The 20,925-nt window shown below is 37.7% G+C and overlaps 1 protein-coding gene across 1 annotated transcript in view; it reads left to right on the top strand.

Moving 5' to 3' along the window:
* Nucleotides 1–20,925, top strand: part of SLC9A3 (solute carrier family 9 member A3) — a 55,403-nt gene that overhangs the window by 7,351 nt on the left and 27,127 nt on the right. The window lies entirely within an intron of this gene.

Here is a 20,925-nt window from a genome sequence, read left to right as displayed (position 1 = left end):
AAGATTTCATAAGTAAAATCTCCCAGGTACAAACAGATTGTAAACTGATGGAGAAACTCATCTAAACACAAAACTGAATGGTAACTATCTTGTCATAGTTAAAACGTTCTGACTCCTTTATTAAAATGACTATGGTTACATTGGTTTGGTGGTATAATAGTACTCCAGGAACTAGATGACATAGTTTGAAATAAGATGGCTTTATGTTAATTTAAGTACAACAATACTAACAGTTGTACTGAAGGTATAGTTATTAAGTGTTCATACATAAAACTAAATACTGTTGTAGTATGAAGTTATTAGAATCCTCCTACTGCAGTGGAATAGCAGCACTGATGAATATTTGGATGTAGGTTTTCAGGCCTTGACAGCTTAGACATATGCTTAACAAATTCATTTAATAAATGTTATTTAGTGGTTTAAGTGGTTACAATATTCATGCCAGAGTGAATGAAACAGAGTTTGAATGCTTGTTCTTCTCTTTCAGTGCATAGTCTACAGTTCAAACTGGACTTGGTTTTAATTAAGTTCTCCAGGCTGAACAGACCCAGCTCTCTCAGCCTTTCCTCATAAGAAAGATGCTCCAGAGCCCTAATCATCTTTGTAGCTCTCCACAGGACTCCCTTCCTTGTCCTTGTTAAGCTGAGGAGGCCAGAACTGGACACAATACTCCAGATGCAGCCTCACCACGGCAGAGTAGAGGGGAAGGAGCACCTACCTTGGCTTGCTTGGCAATACTTTGCCTAACACAGCACAGGATACCAGTAGCCTTCTTTGCTACAAGGGTACATTGCTGGCTCCTGTTCAACTTGATGTCTACTGGGAACCCCAAGACCTTTTCTGCCAAGCTGCTTTCAAGCTGGATGTCCCCCAGCATATATTTGGTGCATGGGGTTTGTTCCTTGTGAGGTGCAGGACTTCACACTTCTCCTTTCTGAACTTCCTGAGGTTCCTGTCAGCCCATTTCTCCAGCCTGTTGAGGTTCCTCTGAATGTCAACATGACCCTGTGCCCTATCAGCAACTCCTCCCAACTTTGTGTAATCAGCAAACTTGCTGACAGTACACTCTGCCCTATCATCCAGATTATTAATGAGGATGTTGAACAGTATTGGATCCAGTATGGACTCCTGGGGTACACTGCATCCTACTGGCCTCCAACTAGACTTTGTGCCACTGATCACCGTCCTCCAGACCCAGCCATTCAGTCGGTTTTCAATCCACCTCACTGTCTGCTCATCCAGACCCTATGGCAACAGCTTGAGGGGCTATGAGGCTCTTTCAGGAGACTGTCACAGGCCTTACTGAAGGCCCAGTAGACACTAGCCACTGCTCTCCCTTCTTCTACCAGACCTGTCATTTAATTATGTAAGTTAACTAGGTGGGTCAAGCATGACTTTCTCTCCGTGAAGCTATGCTGACTACTCTTGAGGAATTTTTTGACCTTTATGTGCCCGGAAATGGTTTCCAGAATTAGTTGCTGTATCAGTTAGACCTGCAGATTCTGGTCTTTGGATTAGCAGTGTTCATACACAGAAGAAACTTTACCCATATCCTACCTGGTCAAAGAAAGAAACACTTCTGCATGCTGTTTTGATGGAATCAGTACACTTTGATCAACTGAAGGAAAATTGCATGCAAATATACAGAAGAGAGGAGAATATATGGTGGCCACAATGGTCATGCCATCATGAATTAGAGAATGACAAGGTATTAGCATAAAATTCAGCTATTCTCTAACATGAGTGCTTTCTGATCAGAATGGCCTCCATTTTCTGATCCAAACAGATTTCACTCATATGTCAATCACTCTTCTGCCTTCTCTTAGCTGATACAGTATGAGTTCCATCTCTTAGTTTAGACAAACAATTATTCAGGATGACCTAATATTCCAATTAATAGTATTACTTGATGGGAATGTGCAGTGGGATCTATTAACTGGCAGTACCAAGCTCAAGCAGTAGCCAGCTGATTAGGCAGGAACATGTATAAACCTGGAGGTGGTGGTCGTAGTGTTCCCTGCTTCTTGCGGAACAGGATGATAGATCTGCTTCCTATAAAGTCCTCTTTTGCCCACAACTGTATGCACACTTCTGTAGTCCTCCTCTGTACTAGGTACTGGGTCTTGAGTTACATGAATAGCAGCATGGATACTTTGCAATACTATCTCAGTTTCCCCATTTCTAATGGGATTTTTCTTGAGATGACTGCCTCTGTACCTCTGAAAAAAGAACCTCAAAACAAACAAACAAACAAATCTACAAAACCTAAACCAACCAATCAACCCCTCAGGCAAAACTATGCGGGCGGATATTCCATCATTACAGTTCTTTACTCTCCTAGAGGAGGGACAAGGATATTTCCGAGTCCATGATAGTTATGGCTGTGGCGGTCTCCTATCACTTCCTTATACAAACTTATTTTTTTCCTATCTTAATTTCACCTCACAAAAGACTGTGTGAGCTCTGACTCTGAATAGGAGGATATTTAGACTATTGAACTTGTATTTTGTCAAGGTATATTATTGGAGTGTAGAGGAAGATATTTTGAGCCCGGTTATCTGTTTACATTAGTAGCCGTGGATGATCATTAGTGGAGAATACTGTATTCTTTTTCTAAGTAGAAATATTTCATAAATACTGCATTTATTCTCATGTTTCTGTAATACTTACTACTGTAGATGCGATACGGAAAAGCAATCATAGGTATTTTAATAGGTAAAGAATTTATTTAAATTGCATGCACAATCTTTCTAGTGTAACAAGCTGAATAAGACAGTCTAGGTTTTGCGTTGATCAGTGCACTGATCAATAATAAAAAAAGTGGAATAGAAAGTACTTTGAGAGAAAGGGCAGAGTGGAAGCTACAAATGAGAGGGCTATTATGTATGGTCCATAAAAATGGTGCAATTAGATTGTGAGGGAAAAAGAAAAGCAGAAAGTGTGTACGTATTTACATTGTGTCTAATAAATAAATGTATTAATTTATTTTCTTAATTTCTGTTTTGTTATCATAAAAAAGATAAATATTTGACTACGTCAGAGGTTTTCTGTTAATATATCTTCCATTCATTGAATGGATTTTGTCATAAACTTCTGCCTGACAGATTCTATCTATGTCCATTAGTCATAAATTCTTACCATGAATTAGTAATATAAGATTTTTTATACTTTGCTCTATAGAGCTTCAAGAGGATAGCTTTTTCTCTTGGGCAATCTGTCCTCAGGAGTTCATCCAGTGGCTGTATATGTTATCCTGTGGAGTACTGTGTATCTTAGAGGATGTTGCCTTTTAGAGGTGTAAAAAGAACATGCATAGCAAGGCTTAGTTTTTCCCCACTAACAAGGCACTTCCTAGACAAGATGACTAGTCAGCATCACTTTGTTCTCTTCAATGTTATGCTAAGTATTCTTTCAAAGCAGGGATCCACCCTCTATCTACTCCAAATAATCCTATATATGTTTATGTTATCTGGGCTTTTTAAAGGTGGATTACGAATCTCACAGTTGATGCATCGTTGCTGATTTGTACATGATTATACCTAACAAGTTTTAAAAAAACCCCAACAAAACCCAACAAAACAACAGTATGTTGCAGCTATCCATAGCTGCAGAGTTTGAAGTGCTTTTCTGTTTCAGTATGTACCTTTTTTTTAAATTTACTTCTGTGTTCCATAGTCTCTCATGCAGCAAAGTCTTATGATTCAAGATAAGAATGAAAGATAGGTTGTAAAACAAGGAAGGTGGTAGCTCACTCAGGCCAATTATCTAAGTGGCTGTGCAGCATCTATAACAGTCTGAAACATTACTTATACAGTAAAAGTGTCTGGAAAGAGAAAGCTGGTTTAATCAGTTTCTTCTTGATAACATTTAGAAAAAAGGTCTGCACTCTTTCGAAATTTTTATTATAAATAAAGAAAATAACGTGTCTAGAAAATACACTTTTTTTTTTTTCCAGAGTGTGATGATATGGCTTATGAAGTCGGTGAAAGATAAATGCTTCCCCCTCCTCCTGCTCAAGTTAATTCAATCAATTTTCAGACATTCTCTGATCTGAGGATGAGGTTATTACACTTCATGAGTCAAAAAGAAAGGGCTGTCACATTTATCACAGAGTTAAGAGGAGCAGCAATTCATTAGTACATAATACATTATTCGTATTTGCAACTTGGTGTTCCCTAGCATTTCGGTAAGCAGAAGTACATCTTGGTTTTGTGTCTGGAATACTTGTACTGAAAAAAATGGTAATTAAGTGAAAAGCTAAAGCTTTTTGTTTTGAGACAAAACTATTCTTTTCGAGCATTCAATAAAGCATCTTAATTCTTCAGTTTTTCCTAATGAATACAACCTTACTAAAAACATAATTTTCAAGGCATGTTCCCTTGAATAATGCTGTTTGGTGTTTGAAAGTATGAGGATGTGAAAACAGCAGGAGGAAGTATGAAGTTTCCTCCTGTTTATTGTGATTTAGAAGTAAAGATTAAAACCAGTCCAAGATAAACTTGCTACTGTAGGTGGAAACTCAGCTTGTGTATGAGTACTGAAGCTCTTGTGTCAGGAAGGACGTACCCCAAAGTAAGGATGAGTGATCTATTGCTATGTTTTCCTCTTACTGCCTGGTGTAGCATGTGTTCTCTGTTACATGATGGAGGATCCCAATGTGTTGAAAGTCAGTAGGATCTTGTCTATATGCCCTCATCTGATAAATGTTTTATGATTATAGTCAAGTGAAGTAGTACTACAGTCAACAGTAGTGTTTGTGTTGTAGTGTCTAAAACTCAGTATCTGTACCTGGGCTTGAAAGAAGCCTGCTAAAGAGCCCCATACTTTGGGAACTGCTTATCAGTTCAGAATATGATGGAAGTACAAATAAATCATCAAACAGATGCAGTTGCTTCCACACTAAACACTCACAACTGAAATGAAAATAGTAAAATATATCCTGTATATCACATGATTACTTAGATGCTAGTGAACATGGCGGAAAGTAGAGAATCCATAGATATAAGGAAAATTCAGCTGAAACTTGGCTACTGTCTCAACATTTGTTAATCTCTTTTTCCCTCCCTATCAGGACTAGCAGTATATTCATGTACAGGATTTCAAGAGATTAATGACAAAAACAATATTAGCAGAAAATTATGAAATCTTGCTCTTCACAACACTTTTTAGTTTAGGACAAAAGTGAGACTAACCTTCCTGCATTTTTTATTTTATAGTTGATATGAATCAGTGTCAGTTCTGCTAGGTCTTTCTGTCAGGTTGATGATTTTCTGCTCTAGCCTTTTTTCTTTCTTTTTTCCAGAATGTATCCTGACATTTACATGTATATGAAGGTATTATAAAATTAAGTCCACATACATCTTTTTTTTTCAGTTATAAGCTTTTTCTTACTTATGATTTATCTGTGTGTAAATAAACTCCAGTAAACTCCCTTTATTGGACATGAACCAGCAATGTTCACTCACAGCCCAGAAAGTCAACGGCATCCTGGGCTGCATTAAAAGGAGCGTGGCCAGCAGTTTGAGGGAGGTGATTTCAGATCTGGTGAGGCACCACCTGGAGTACTGTGTCCAGCTCTGGAGTCCTCAGCACAGGAAAGACATGGACCTGTTGTAGAGGGTCCAGAGGAGGCCACAAAAATGATCAGAGTGATGGAACACCTCTCCTATAAAGAAACGCTGAGAGAGTTGGGGTTGTTCAGCCTGGAGAAGAGAAGGCTCTGGGGAGGCCTTATTGCAGCCTCTCAGTATTTAAAGGGGCCTGTAAGAAAGGTGGGGACAGACTTTTTAGCAGGGCCTGTTGTGATAGGACAAGGGATAATGGTTTTAAACTAAAAGACAGGCAATTTGGACTAGATATAAAGAAGAAATTTTTTACAATGAGGGTGGTGAAACACTGGACCTTGTTGCCCAGGTAAGTGGTAGATGCCTCATCCCTGGAGACATGCAAGGCCAGGCTGGATGGGGCTCTGAACAACGTGATCTAGTTGCAGATGTCCCTGCTCATGGCAGGGGGGTTGGACTAGATGAACTTTGAAGGTCCCTTCCAACCCAAACTATTCTATGACTCTGTGATTCTGCTGAAGTTCAGTTCACACGTATGTTGTAATAGAAGACATAAGAGTCACTACTGTGCTTATGCTAGGTATAGCATTTGATTCATACTGAATTCCTACTGCTCCCAAAAAATGAATTTTTGCACAAATATTTTTAGGAATAAATACAAAATCTTTATCCTGTGTCAGAAGGCATCTGACTGTATAAAGGGCATTCTCCTATATAAAGCAAAGAATCCCATGTTGATAAGACTTTGTACTGTGTATTGTGTTTAGTCTAGGTATGTGACATTCTAGGTTCATAGAATCATAGAATACTAGGTTGGAAGAGACCTCAAGAATTATTTGTTTTTTAGTTAGGAAGAGATTTGTGTCTGATTTCTACTCTCCTTTTTTTTTTTTTTTCTTGAAACAAGCATTCATCTTCAGTAACTAAAATGTTTGAGTTGTGAACTACTTCAAATACAGCTTTAGTCAGTTTGGTTTTTCCCCTCCTTTTTGTTTCTTCACTGTGGAAAATCAGTTTAAACTAATCTCCTTGTGAGCTTCCTTTTGTATGTTAACCTTTCTTATTTTCCCTGTGTATGCACTACAAAACACAAATGCATAACTGAAAAAACAGCTGTCTCATCATCACCTTCCTACTCCATTTTGAAACACCAAACCTATTTTCCATGTGCTACATTTTGTAGTATAAGGACAATTCTTAAACTACTGTTCTTCCTGCTGTTATCATCGTGTACTTCACCTCTCAAATGAGATAATGAAGGTATGAGAGTTAACGTGTTACCTAATCATAAAAGGACAAAAATCAAAGCCATGTTAAAGCACATTACATGATAGTGTCTCAGACCCATTTGCAAGAAAAATATAGAGTGATATAAATTAATCTCTTCTTTAATCTGCGGCAAAATAACACAGGTACCTGGATTTCTGAGCAAAATTAGTACCTTTATGGGCAGGAATAAGTGCATTCAGTAAGGAAGTCTTCTGCTCTCTGTTGCCTAAGACAGAATCTCACAGACTTGACTGGTGAAAATGGTGTTTTCTTAACCTTCTGTGGAATGAATAGACAGTAGTGTGCAAGTATTATAACACGAGAATTCTTGCCTATTTCTTTGCCAAATATCACCTCCCTTAGTTCCTCACCATCTTCTTTCTGACTAGTACCACTGATGTCAAAAGAGCCATTCTGTCATTAAGTAAAACTCCACGAAGGGAATTGTATACAGAGAAATAGGTGGGTGACACCTGATTTCACCATCATTTGTATAGAAAAAAGTTTATATTCTCTATTTCTTGACAAAGTTTTGGAATCCCAAATCCTTCACGGAGGATTCTGGACAATTTATGGCAATAGGGAGTGTTTGTCTTAGAAGTGTTTCTAACTTTTTAATTAAAAATAATATCATCTAGAAAATCTGAAGTTACCCAATTCCTAGCACATGTAAACAACATACCTGAGTTTCTGAGATGATCTACAAGAGTTGTAATCCATCACAAAACTTTTATCAAGCTGCTAGAGCCTTTCCTCCAACATAAGACTCTGGCAAAATTTTGAAGCTTTGCAGAGTGCACAGTAATATTCACTTTCAGTGGAAACTAGCCAACTATGTTTTCTTAACTTCTCTCAAATTAAGTTTGTTTTCAGTTTTGAGCAAGAGCTACTTGTCATTTGTGGGGTTTTTTTGTCTGTGGGCATCAATGCTAAATTTGAGTACTCTAATGCTTTTTTAGTTTACTGTTGTAATCAGGAATATTTCCGCTGTAATCCCATGTTATTCCAGTTGTACTAATTAAAATCTTGCCAGGGTGAAATGTAGGGGGCAGGAAGCAAGGCAATTTGCCAAGGTTTAAAAAGAGTGCTTTCCTAACCCATGACTTGGAGCAACCTTCATAGCTATTCCCCCTAGCCCTTAGGCTTTAATTATGTCCCTCATTCCCTTCTTAACAGGCAGCAATCCTTACTGTGCCCTGCAAGAAGAGGTACTGGAGAAGAACAGGAAGTCCCTATAGTATAAGGAAATTTTTAGAGTTTCAACCTACTATTGAGATTAATCGAATTATTTATTCTTCATCTTATTTTCCTTCATTGTACAGTAAACCTGAACCAAGGAGAAGAACTGGTTCTGTTTTGTGTTCAGGCTTTGGTAATTCTTTATGCAATTTATCATTACACCAGAACAACTGTTTCCATATATTGCTAGTAATACATTTCTTTGCAGTTCTTTATATGTATGAGCAAAAGCCAAAACATTTCCAAAGGCAGATCTTTTATTTAATCCATTTATTGTATTAAAGTGAGGGTCAAAAGGAAAATAATTTCTAAAATTCATAGTGTGAAATGAGTTAACTCAGCATTTCTTGGCATGTCTTTATTTAAGTCAGTTCTCCCCATGTTTCTGGAAAATAGCTTGGTAGTTTAAAAATAAAAAATTTCTTTCACCCTCTGTCAATAAATTTCAGTGAATTTTTGAATATTTTTAGTAGCTGGAGCAGTTGCAATGTATGTCATTAATAGAAAGTAAATTTTACCTTGTTTTCGTGCCCCAAAATGCTTTTTTAATTTCTACTGTAAAATTAGCCAGATTTTTAGACCTCAGGCAATCATTTTAGTCAAAACTACCTTAGTGATCAGATAATTACTGCTAATTCTACTTACAGTTATTGCTGACCCTTTAACACATAATGGAAGAGAGGTTATGACAGAAACATAGTATTTTTCTTCTTTTGTAAACAGAGTATCTCTAGTATGTAATACCCTTCAGCTGTGCTTCTTTATATTTGTATTCAGTATGGCATATCACGTACTGATAGCATCCTGAACACAGAAAACTCATTGTAACCCTTAACTGAGTTCAGTCTGTGAGGAATATTAACTTGAGCAAGAAGGTAGTATTTAAAACTTAATTCTAATACCTTTGCATAGGAAATGAAGAAGATTTATGAAACTTTTGCTGCCCTGTTTTATATCCTCTACCATACTTCAAGGTGTTTTTAGCATGTACTTTGCTCTCATTTTGAAATATTATTTTTGACTGTTCCCATTTTTCTTTCAGGGCCTTTCATTTCCATAAGGGCCAAATGGTACCACACTTGCACTGCAGTGGGACTGCTCCTTCAAATAAGAACTATTTGGCACAATTATGACAAACTGTACCTGGCTGTTTAAATTTCATTATGTTCTAAGTACTTATAGAGGTAATAGTTGCTTACTCACACACTTCTTTGAATTTGACTTGGGGCTATCTTTTTATGTTATGACCTATCAACTTGGAACCTTGACCTGTATGTTTGTCACATTTTTAATTGCTAACATATTTTGTTAATTGTTCACCTACAAAGAATGGCGACCTAAAATCTCCCGTTTAATGAGCCCATTACAATGCTGTACACTTTGTAAATGGTGATCATTGCATATGTGACAAATAAAGAAAGCTTTATTGAGCTGGATAAAACCAAACTCAAACCAGTTCATCTAAACGAATGAAATATGAAGGACTTTGTGCCTTGCTTAGGAAAAATATGTCCAAGATTAAGTATGAATAGTAGTAGTAGTCATGTTCATGTAGTACATTTTAAGACAGTATCCAAGGACCTATACGAAAAACGGCTTTTACTGCTTCTTATGCAATACACGTACATTATATCTCTGAGTTTCTTCAGATACAAAATCTCTGAGTTTTTTCAATAAATCTTTAAATTTTTGCTAGATTGGGTAAAAGCTTAAGATACTGATCAACAAAATAATTTAAGATTTATCTGAGTAATATTGCTTATACTAAATTTGTAAAAGCTTTTTCTTTAAGGGTTTTGTACCACTTGTATATAAACAATTTAAAATGTCAAAATCATTTCATAAGACTTGCAGAATACAATTGCTGAAATGTCCACAGAACAGAATGTAAAGGACTATAAAATACGCTATTAGTCTCCTGACCAGGAAAAAAAACTGAGCGCACTTTGTTGATAAAGATTAGAAAGGCAAATACAAATAATAATTATCAGCTTCAGCTATGTTGAATCTGCTCAAACACTTTCTGGACAGACTAGAAAAACAGTTCCCTAATGCTTTGAATTTTTACTTCAACCAAACCACTTTTAGAACATAATGGATTTTTTTTTTTCCCTTTGATTTAGGCCTAAATTCATCTGTTAATAAGACGGGGGTAGAACAGTTACTGGGTGGGTAAGGAAAGGACAAGACAAAGTATGAAACTGCAGGATGATTATTTGTGGAAGTCGCTAGAGTTTACTTTTTGCACTGGTCTTAAGCAGATTTTTTTTTTTAATTACCACTGCACGAATAGGTGAAGTATCCTATTGAAGGTTTCTGCTGACAAACTTCCCTAAGCATTATCAATATTCATGTTGATCTGGCTATAGTACTAGAAAGAACATATAATCATGAGGACTAGGGGAAGGGATGAAATACAGTAATACCAAGGGCAGTTTCACTCAGGGACCAATGACAAGAATTTCTACATGAGGTTGTGAATGAAAAGCAGAGAGGTACACACCTATATGAAGTGAACACTGGATAACTGTGAGCCACCAATGTGGTAATGAGTTCAGGATGTAGCTGAACGATAGATGATGATAATGCTGTTGGACCTGCTTCTACTGTGACTCATGCCAAATGCAACCTATATTCTGATGACTCTCAGTCCACAAATGTAAACTCCGATTGAAATAGAGAGAACTGAAGACTGAAAATAAGTGGTTTAGTTTAACAAGTAAAAAACAAGCAACAAAACTGGAGTGTTTCTCTCTGTGTTTATATAGTAGGAAATGAAGGATTTAAAATCAGGGGAAAAGAACTATTTAAGAAAATTGATATCACTGTCACAAAGGAAAATGGATATAAAATAGCTGTGAACAAGCTCAAGCTAGAAATCAGAATCAAGTTTCTAACTATATGATGAGGGGTGCTGGTGTGCCTTCACATAGGCTTAGCAAAAGTCTTCTGAAATGAGGATCATTAAATGTTGTGTTGTGATAATGAAGGGCTTGGCTATACAAGCAAATAGCTCTTCTAGTTCTTATGGTCATAATTAAAATTCCTATATCCTCTGTGCAGACTACCTAAACAACTGTAATTAGTTGGAAGGCATGCCTATAGCTATGCAGGCAAGAAATGCTGTGTTTGGTAAGGTGGCAAGGGTAGAAAACTTGTGTGGTCAAGTCATGAAGGAGATCTTAAAAAAGGGATCCAGTACAACCGAGGTCAATGCACAGGGATGCAAAACTGGCATGTCATGTGAAAATAATTAGAATTACAAGGACTGAGCAGAAAATGAAAGATGAATATAAAGAAGTCAAGCATAGCAAGTGCAGGAAGTTTATTAGAGACCCAGTAGCTGGGCAGGACTGTTGAGAAGTAAAGGGAGCCATAACAAAATATAAGACAAACATAAATATGGGAATTACACAGGGAATTGAACCAAAAAGCTTCTCGTAATAAAAGAGTAGAGTAAGTAGGAAGTGGACTTTTCAGAAGAAGATGCTCTTGAACAAATATATGATATAGACAGCAATTAACACCAAATACTTAAGGGCAAGTAGCAAAACCTCTGAAGAAATTTGAGATTAAAGATGTAAAGTGTAAAGAAAGTTACCCATGAAACAGAAGGCAAGGTGACTGAAGAGTGGAAGACAGCTAACCTTCCTTTAAAAAAAAAAAAAAAAAAAAAAAAAGTTGAACACTAATGGTCACTATTGTTAAGTAATTTTCAACAATTGCAACAGTGAAATTTCCAAAGGAGTTTGTACTGTCTGTCGTTTAAGAACCATTCACTATTAGTATGGACCACGTGATGTGGAGAATGAAACTGACATACGTTGCCTTCAGCATTGCGAGAGGACCACAGGGAATGCTACAGGCAGCCAATAAAGATCAGGGATTATATGACACTGTTGGTAAACCAAGAGTTGGAAGCAATTTGAAAACAGCTTGTTTTTAGATGTTGGGGAGGTCACAATATCTGGATCTCCTACATATACAGCTTAATGAAAAAATTGTCAAACACTAAAAAGCTACAATAACCTTTGAAAGGAGTTTGCACACAAAAAGCAGGAAAAAGGGATAGAAAATAAACGTATCTCTCTGCCTCAGCATCTACACACAGTTCCTACACCATGAATGCTTCTTTCTCTGCCCAGGAGCTTGCACAGGTCATATCAAACATTTCTACAGCTGCTTCTGTAGCTGTATGGCAGATGGAGCTGGTGAATCCGAGGTATGATCCACTAACTGTCTGCAACTAATGCTTAGAGATATGGAGCAAGAGAGCAGCCAGGGATGCATGCCTTTCAGGGGTGGTGGAACTAAAATGTTCCCTTCTTGAAAATATATTTTAGACAGTGTGGCCATTCCCTAGTCAGGTAGACCAACATAATAAGAATGCATTGGGACTTTCCAGACACTTTTGGACTGCATTACTGCCCAGCTATGCTTGATCGATTTGGTTCGCAAACTGGTATTTGATTGTACTTTATAACGAACTATTATACAGGCAAGGTAAAGCAGATTTTTCCATTTGTGCTAATTGAATATATTTCAGATGAATGATTTAAAAAAAAATCAGGTAATAACATAAAGCTGCAGAAGACACTACTGAAACAAACAAACAAACGAACAAACAAAACCCCAACAAAACTGCAGCAATGGTACAACTGAGCCATTTTTAAACAGAATTCCCCTTCTATAATGCTAAGGAGAACATGAACATCTAGATAAGATAAGAAACAAAAATTTCATGCTTCTCAGTCAGAGTTCAACTGCTGGAAGATGTTTAGAAGAAAGATTTCCCTTTTGGCAGAATGGTCTTTTCTGGAATTCATTCATGTCTTCTCTTAAGTAGCTTCTATGTTGTGCCATAACAAGAACCTGATTAATACGGAAATACTTGGAGATACCATGGTTTGTATCTCTGTAAAGTAAATGTAAAGAATCATGCAGAAAAGTTTGCAGCATTTTGCTTTCACTTTGGGGAATGGCAAGGGTTCTCATCAGTTACAGAGAATCAAGTGTTGGATCGCAAATTAGAAGCACACATGGCTTGATTTAATATTATAACTTCATCTTTATAAGTGACAATATAAATTCAAAACTGAAGAATAGACTAATAGCATACTATACGTGTATATTTGACTCACTAGCAAAAATGCATATGATAGACCCCACATCCGTCACTAGCCGTGGCAGGAGATGCTGAGAAACATTTGAAAATTCATATATTTCATGGGAACTATGGAAGTAAGTCTGAAAAAAGAGGTAGAAAATCTTTTAATAATCTACATTATTTTGTGATTCATTGGATTTTATCCAAAGATACATGGAAAAGAAGCTTCAGCAGAGAATTACTAACATAATCATAAGTCAGCTGTTGAATTTTTTGGATGACATGTTGCATACTATGCACAGGCAGTAGATCTTGTGATTGACTGGGACAGTGATATTATCTGAAAAAAAATATTTCAGTGTTTTCAGGGCGTTGATTTTTCACTGCACTTTGTTCAGTTTCATCTAAGTTCATTCTTCATTACTCTAGGTGATTCTTACTGTAATATTGTTGATATGGCATAACAATCATAGTAGTGATGACATACAGTATTATGTAGCAATTAACATAACACATTTCAAATCATTGGCTATTCTCACCCAAAATCAAATCCCCTTGAGGTACACATCAGATTTCTCCATCCTTCTGCATTACCTACTAATGCAGCCAGGTCCTTGAGCAAAAGCAATCTCATGGGTGGGTTTGCCTTACCCCAGACTGTCTTCCCCAGCATAGTTTTTATGTAGACTACAGGGACTTTATCCCCTTTTACAGTACGTAAAAGTTTTGATTGGTCAGCTCAATTGGGAGGTCCCCTAGTGTTGACTAACTAGGTGGCCTTTGCTAAATGTTTATCCTAATGTTTGAATGTCCCACCACACATTGCTCTCTGTGTAGTCTTTAACAGTCCACTGTATTGTTCGATTTTCCCAGAGGCTGGTGCATGATAGGGGATGTGAAATACCCACTCAATGACATGCTCTTTGGCCCAAGTGTCTATGAGGTTGTTTCAGAAATGAGTCCCATTTTTTGACTTAGTTCTTTCTGGGGCGCCATTTTGCTGTAAGACATGCTTTTCAAGGCCCAGCTGGGGGTGTGCAGCAGGGGATACGTTTCTAGCCATCTGGTGGTTGCTTCCACCATTGTAAGCATATAGTGCTTGCCTTGGCAGGTTTGTGGGAGTGTGATATAATCAATCTGCAGGCCTCCCCATATTTATATTTAAGACATCATCTGCCATACCTTTAACCACTTGGCTTGCTTGATCATAGAGCATGTTTCACACTCATCGATAACCTCTACAAGAGTGTCTATAGTCATGTCCACGCCTCAATCACAAGCCCATCTATATGTTGCATCTCTCCCTTGATGGCCTGAGGTGGCATGGGCCCACCAAGCTGTGAATAATTCACCCTTATGTTGCCAGTCCATATCCACCTGAGACACTTCAACCTTAGCAGCCCTATCCACATGCTGATTGTTTTGATATTCTTCAGTGGATCGACTTTTAGGCACATGAACATCTACTTTTACAACCAGTTTTTCTACCTGGACAGCAACTTTTTGACACAATGCATCAGCCCAGATTGGTTTGCCTCTACGCTGCCAGTTGTTCTACTGACATTGCTGTAACCAGCCCCACAGGGCATTTGCCACCGTTCATGAGTCAGTACAGAGACAGAGCACCAGCCACTTTCGTCGATCAGCAATGTCCAAAGCCAGCTGGATGGCCTTCACTTCTGTAAATTGGCTCGATTCACCTCCTTCAGCAGTTGCCACACTTTCTTGTATAGGACTCCATACAGCAGCTTTCCACCTCCAACAATTTTCTATTATATGACAGGATCCATCATTGAACAGGGCATATCTCTTCTCATTTTCTGGTACTGTACTAAACAGTGGGGTCTCTTCAGCACACATCACCTCCTGCTCTGGTGCTACTCGAAAATCTTTGCATTGTGGAGAGTCCATGATCACTTCCAAGATTCCTGGGCAACTGGAGTTTCCTATTTGAGCCCATTTTGAAATCATCGTGACCCACTTACTTCATGCAGCATCGGTTGCATGTTGTGTAGAGGGGACTCTCCCTTTGAACGTCCAACCCAATACCAGCAGCTGAGGTGCCAGGAGGAGCTGTGCTTCAGTACCAATCACCTCTGAAGCAGCTTGAGCCCCTTCATAAGCTTCATATGCTTCATATTCTCTTTTTCAGTTGCAGTATAGCAATCCTCAGATCCTCTGCATCCCAGACTCAAAAACCCTAGGGGTCAACCTCAGGTATCCTCTGATGCTTTCTGCCAGAGACTCCAGGTCCCTTTGGTACCTGAGCTAGTAGAGTGGAGGACTGTAGGGGCACAGCTCATGGAAATCTTTAGGTTGCTGGTTCTATTCAGATCAAAGGAGACTCCAATTTGGGGGCATTCTCCCCAGCTGTAGTGTATGGCACGTTTTTTACATCTTGCTCTGCCTAGACTGGCCCATGGGCTACTGCATGACTCTCCTATTTAATTTGTTCAAAAGCTTGTCATTGCTCAGGGCCCCATTTGAAATGGTTCTTCTGGGTACTTGAAAGGAAGGGCTTACAATCAAACTGTAATTTGGAATGCATTCTCCCCAAACCCAAAATGCTGAGGAAAGCTTGTGTTTCCTTTTTACTACTTGGTAGAGACATAGCTGGTACTTTGTTGATCACATCCATTGGGATCTGATGATGTCCATCTTGTCACTTAATTCTTAAAAACTGGATCTCCTTTGCAGGTCCTTTACCTTACTTTTTTTTTTTTTTTTCTTAATGGCAAAACTAGCTTTCAGGAGGATTTGAACTATTTTCTTTCCTTTTGCAAAAACTACTTCTGTTATGTTTCCTCACATGATGTTGTCATCAATGTATTTCAGGTGTTCCCAAGCTTCACTCTGTTCCAGTTCAGTGTGGATCAATCTATGGCAAATGGTAGGGCTGTGGTTCCACCTCTGGGCCAGTCAATTCCAAATGTACTGGATGCCCCTACAAGTGAAAGGAAATGGTGGCCTGCACTCTGCTGACAGAAGAATTGAGGAAAATGCATTAGTAATATCAGCTGTGGCATACCATTGAGCTGCCTTAGACTCTAGTTCATACTGCAGCTCTAGCATGTCCAGCACAGCAGCAGCACTCAGTGGTGGTGTGACTTCATTCATGCCATGGTAGTCTACTGGTAGTCTCCAGTCTCCATTAGATTTTCAGACTAGTCATATGGGACTATTACAGGGTGAGCAAGTCTTTCTGATCATTTCTTGGCTCTCCAGTTGACAAATCAGCTTCTGGATGGGAATCAGAGAGTCTTGCTCAGTGCAATATCGCTGTCAGTGCACTGTTGTGGTATCAATCGTCACCTGCTGTTCTTTGACCCTCAGCAACCCCACAACAGAAGAGTCCTCTGAGAGACCAGGTAAGGTGGACAGCTGTTTAATTTCCTCCATGTCCAATGTAGCTATACCAAAAGCTCACTGGTACCTTTTTGGGTCCATTTTGCCACTCATTCCCAGTCAGACTCACTTCAGTCTCCAATAAGGTTAGCTGTTGGGATCTCCCAGTCATTTCAGAAACACAGATGGGTTCTGTGCCTTTATAGCTTGATGACATTAGGATACACTGTGCACCTGTGTCTACTAAAGCCTTGTACTCCTGTGGGTCTGATGTGCCAGGCCATCAAATCCATACACTCCAGTAAACTTAGTTGTCCCTTTCCTTCACCTGGCTGGAGGCAGGGCCCCTCTAGTCCTGGTCACAGTATTTGATACTTGCTTCTTGTAAATATGAGTCAGAAGTCCTTTCATTAAGAGCAGAAATTAGATCAGCCCTTCTGCTTTGTCTGGGGAACTGCCTGCTGGAAACAGAAGCAGCAATTGTTCTGGATGAGCCCTGTGTGATTGCTTTTCCTTGCAACTCACTTACTTGTGCCTCTGGGTTTGATGTAGATTTTCTATCCCACCTCATCATGTCCTTTCTGTGGTCACACAGGTAAAACCAAAGGGTGGCCCATGGTGTGTACCCTCCATATCTCCTCTCTCTCTGTGACTGGGGTTGATCTCTGGGTCTTAAATAGTTGTTTAACTCTAAACAGGACAGGAAACAGTTAATGGAAATTACATCGGTCACTTGAAATAGTGTTGAAATGACTGTATAAATCCTGAAATTTAACAGTATATTAAATAAGTACCCTCAGATTTTTATTTTTGCAGCGCTGTGTTTTCAAAAGGTGGCAAATCTGTCTTGAATTGTTCATTTAATCTGGAAACAAAGCACAAGATTCTAGAACTACATCATTGAAATGTTTTGCTTGATAAGCAAAATTTAGTATTCATTAAAAAAAGGTGCTCTTAGAGATAATTTGGAAAGAAATATGGGAAAACCCTACCTCAAAAAACTTTTGTGTGTCTACAAATATTAAGTGACTTGCACATGAATTGTACATTATCTCTTATTTATTATTCTTTTACTTATTATTGCTATTTAATCAGTTGTTTCTATCTTTATTTCATTTAGTAAATGAGAAAAAGCTTATTCTGTCGAAGCACTTCTTGCAAAGCAGGCTCAGATGGCCTTAGAAACAGATAGTTCACTGAATGCTGTAAATTCCACTGAAGAATTTAATCTAAGTTACTGTGTTTCTAAAGGATGATAAAAGACAACTTAGTTCTTAAGGTATATTTATTTCTTTGAGTCAAAAGAAACTGATTCCAGCCATCAAATCATAGATTGCTAATTTGTTTTGTCTTTCTCATCAGCTATGTTAAATGTCACAGTCTCTTTTCTTGGATCTCAAAGGAAGTATCAGAAAAAAAATTCACAGGATGTTTGTACGATGTAATTGTTTCTTAACTCTGTAGAAAGCTTCTAATTCAGTGATGCTCAGCTTGAATTTAAACACAGTTTACCCACTAGTCAGTTCAACCCACTTTCAAGCCAGGTTTAGCATGTATTAGATGGAAGGTATATGTTTAACTTTTTCACTAATACTGTACCTAGACTTATGTAAATGAATTCTAAATAATAAATGTCAACATTTACAGATCACAAGATTGCCCTGTCCACTGATATTTCTTTTATGCTGTTGACTGTCTACAATTTTTCTTTCTTTGCTCTTTCCATCTCCTCATTAAAATATATTCATGAACATTTCATTATTAACAGCAGTGAAAATAGACTTAATTTCATCTCTGGGTCCCTCACAGGGTACTTTATCTGAGCAGCGCTGCGTGCTATCCTTCCTGATATTTATAATTTCTTTCACAACATAATCAAACCAAACTCTGTGTCTGTTACTGCCGGATTGTATTTTACTCCTCAGTCAGGTGAAATATGTAGTCATGTTAGACATTTAGATGTAAGTAAAGCTTCCAGTTCTTCTATGATATTCTGTCCTGGGCACATAATTCATTTTTGGGACTGTTTCTCCTAAGAAAGTAAAGGCAAACTTTATGAAATGAAGGTACAATCATTGTGCCAGTTGGTAACACGCTCAGAATGTATTAGGGACATAACTTCAGCATAATGAATTGTTAAAAAAAAATGAGTGAATTGGAATTAATCTATCTCTATGAATTTCTATAAATGTAATAACTACTCATACTCCACAGTCTTGATTGAATATATTTTATGCACATACCCAGAAAAAAAGAAATCGATCATTGTCAGTGCAAACATGAACTCGAACATTGATCTAAGTTCCAATTACTTCTTAGTCTAAAGCTATTTCATTGAATTTCATCAGTTGTGTTATTTCCCTTTTACATATATTTCTATGTTTATAGACATTAGGATTCTGCTAATTGTATTGTGTACTATCTGTCTGCAGAGTTAGTTAGGCAGTTACCTTAATACAAATATTTATTTAATTTAGTGTTCAGATTTTGCTTGGGCAATATAAAAAAGATAATTTTTAGAGCCCCATTTAATGTAATAACCTTCCTGCCAACAGCCTGCATTCCTAAACTAACAGATTAGAAGTCTTTTTTGCTGATAATATTAAAATCTGGTACAGATTATCAGATCAGTCAATTGGAGTTAAAGGCAACACAGAAAGATATGATGTAGCTGATTCATTTGGAACATGTGACTTCTAGAAGACAATGTTATAACCAAAATCATGTTGGCTTCCCAATGCTCACCAGGAGAAACTGCTTTTGGTTGGTAAAAGTGAGAATCCTACAGACTATGAATTTTTATCTGGACATGGGCTTTTTTTTCCAGATGTCTAGATTTGAAAATTCTTCACAGGTTTATTTTTAATTTTCTAACTTTAACTTGTCATCATGGCTTATCTGCAAACTCAGGAGTAGGAAAAACAGACTTGGGTTAGTAAGACTAGCTTAGCAACATTCATTTTCAGGGGTAAGTAGATAATCCCTACTCTGTTAGGTGATAAATTAGTTGATAATTCACTGCCTGGAAATCCAAGGAATCAAGAATGACCAGTAGGAAAGACTTTTGAGAGGTTAAATATATATACATGGAATAGTAGCTAGTTTGTTTTTCTTCATTTTTATGTTTGTTTTTGTTGTGGTGGTGGTGGTGTTTTAGTTTGGTTTGGGGTTTTTAGTTTGTTTTTGTTTGGTTGATTGGTTTGGTTTGGTTTGTTTGTCTGTTTGGTTTTTAAAATTATTTTAAAGAGAGGAACTAGCTGGGAAAAAATAGTGTTTGTTTCTGTGAATTGTTATTCAGCTATTGATTACATGATACAGGTGCCATATAAAAATGACATGGTTTAGCTGGCTTCATTGAATGCAGTTTGCTTTCATGTGTGATTGCTGTTGTATTAATCCCACTCCAAAGCTGTGTTCTAACGTGGCTTGGTTTTCAAGTCTTGTCTACATTCATACTCACTGTTGGTATAGGCAGGCCATTGTCATTTTTCGTTTCATGTTTTCTATTCCGATGAGCCCATGGAAGTTATATAGCTGGTAGAAACTGTCTTATTGTGGGGCTACTATAATGCTGGGTGATGTTTCTAACATTACCTGTGTAGATGCAGCCAAGACGAAGAGAGGCGGTTCAGGAATGGGGCCCTTAAAACGCACTAAAAGGTGACTAGTTAATGTTCGACTACAAGAAATACTTGGCTGAGAGGAAAAATAATGGTCTTTCAGTAAAGTAACCTGGTCTGAGATATCTACATAATCATGAGAAAAATTCCTCCATTATACCTTAAGAGGCTGGAATTCTTAATGATGACTTCTTGTCCAAACCACTTTTGAGCTAACATGCATTAGCATTGTAAAAGCTTCAACACAGTTCTAGAATGATGCTCAAACCAGGAGAAACTTGGTGGCTTTCAGTGGAATTTTCTTCCTAAAGTGAAACTCACATTTTCAACACAAAGTAAAATCCCATTTATTAGGTCAGTATCACAGAGTTCCAGGGTTCAGACCATCTGGGACACATTAATATTTAAGATAAACTAAAGGAAAAGCTCACAGAAATCCCAAGAAAGTCAATTAGCACACCTGTGCTTCTCTGTTGTCAAACAACTTTGCCACATCCCCCTTTTTCATGTTCCACATTTCTTTGTAGACTTGGCTTGTCTCAGCTTTTTTTTCTTTTATCTGGTACCTAACAAGTGCACTACAAATATATGTTACCACAAATATTTGCAATCTTGCTTGTGTTTCTGTCATCTTTAACAGTCTATTTTTTCTTTCTTGGCCTTGCCATCTTTCTGTCTCTTTAGATTCATTCATGACACTCTGTAATTTTTTCTCTCTCTAATTATTGTCTGGTTCAACAGTATTACCACACCACACCATTACATTTTTCTACAATAGATT

This window comes from Caloenas nicobarica, chromosome 2 (genome assembly GCF_036013445.1).
Source record: "Caloenas nicobarica isolate bCalNic1 chromosome 2, bCalNic1.hap1, whole genome shotgun sequence".
Lineage (NCBI taxonomy): Eukaryota > Metazoa > Chordata > Aves > Columbiformes > Columbidae > Caloenas > Caloenas nicobarica.
Note: the sequence above shows the minus strand (reverse complement) of the source record. Positions and strands in the feature narration are given on the sequence as shown.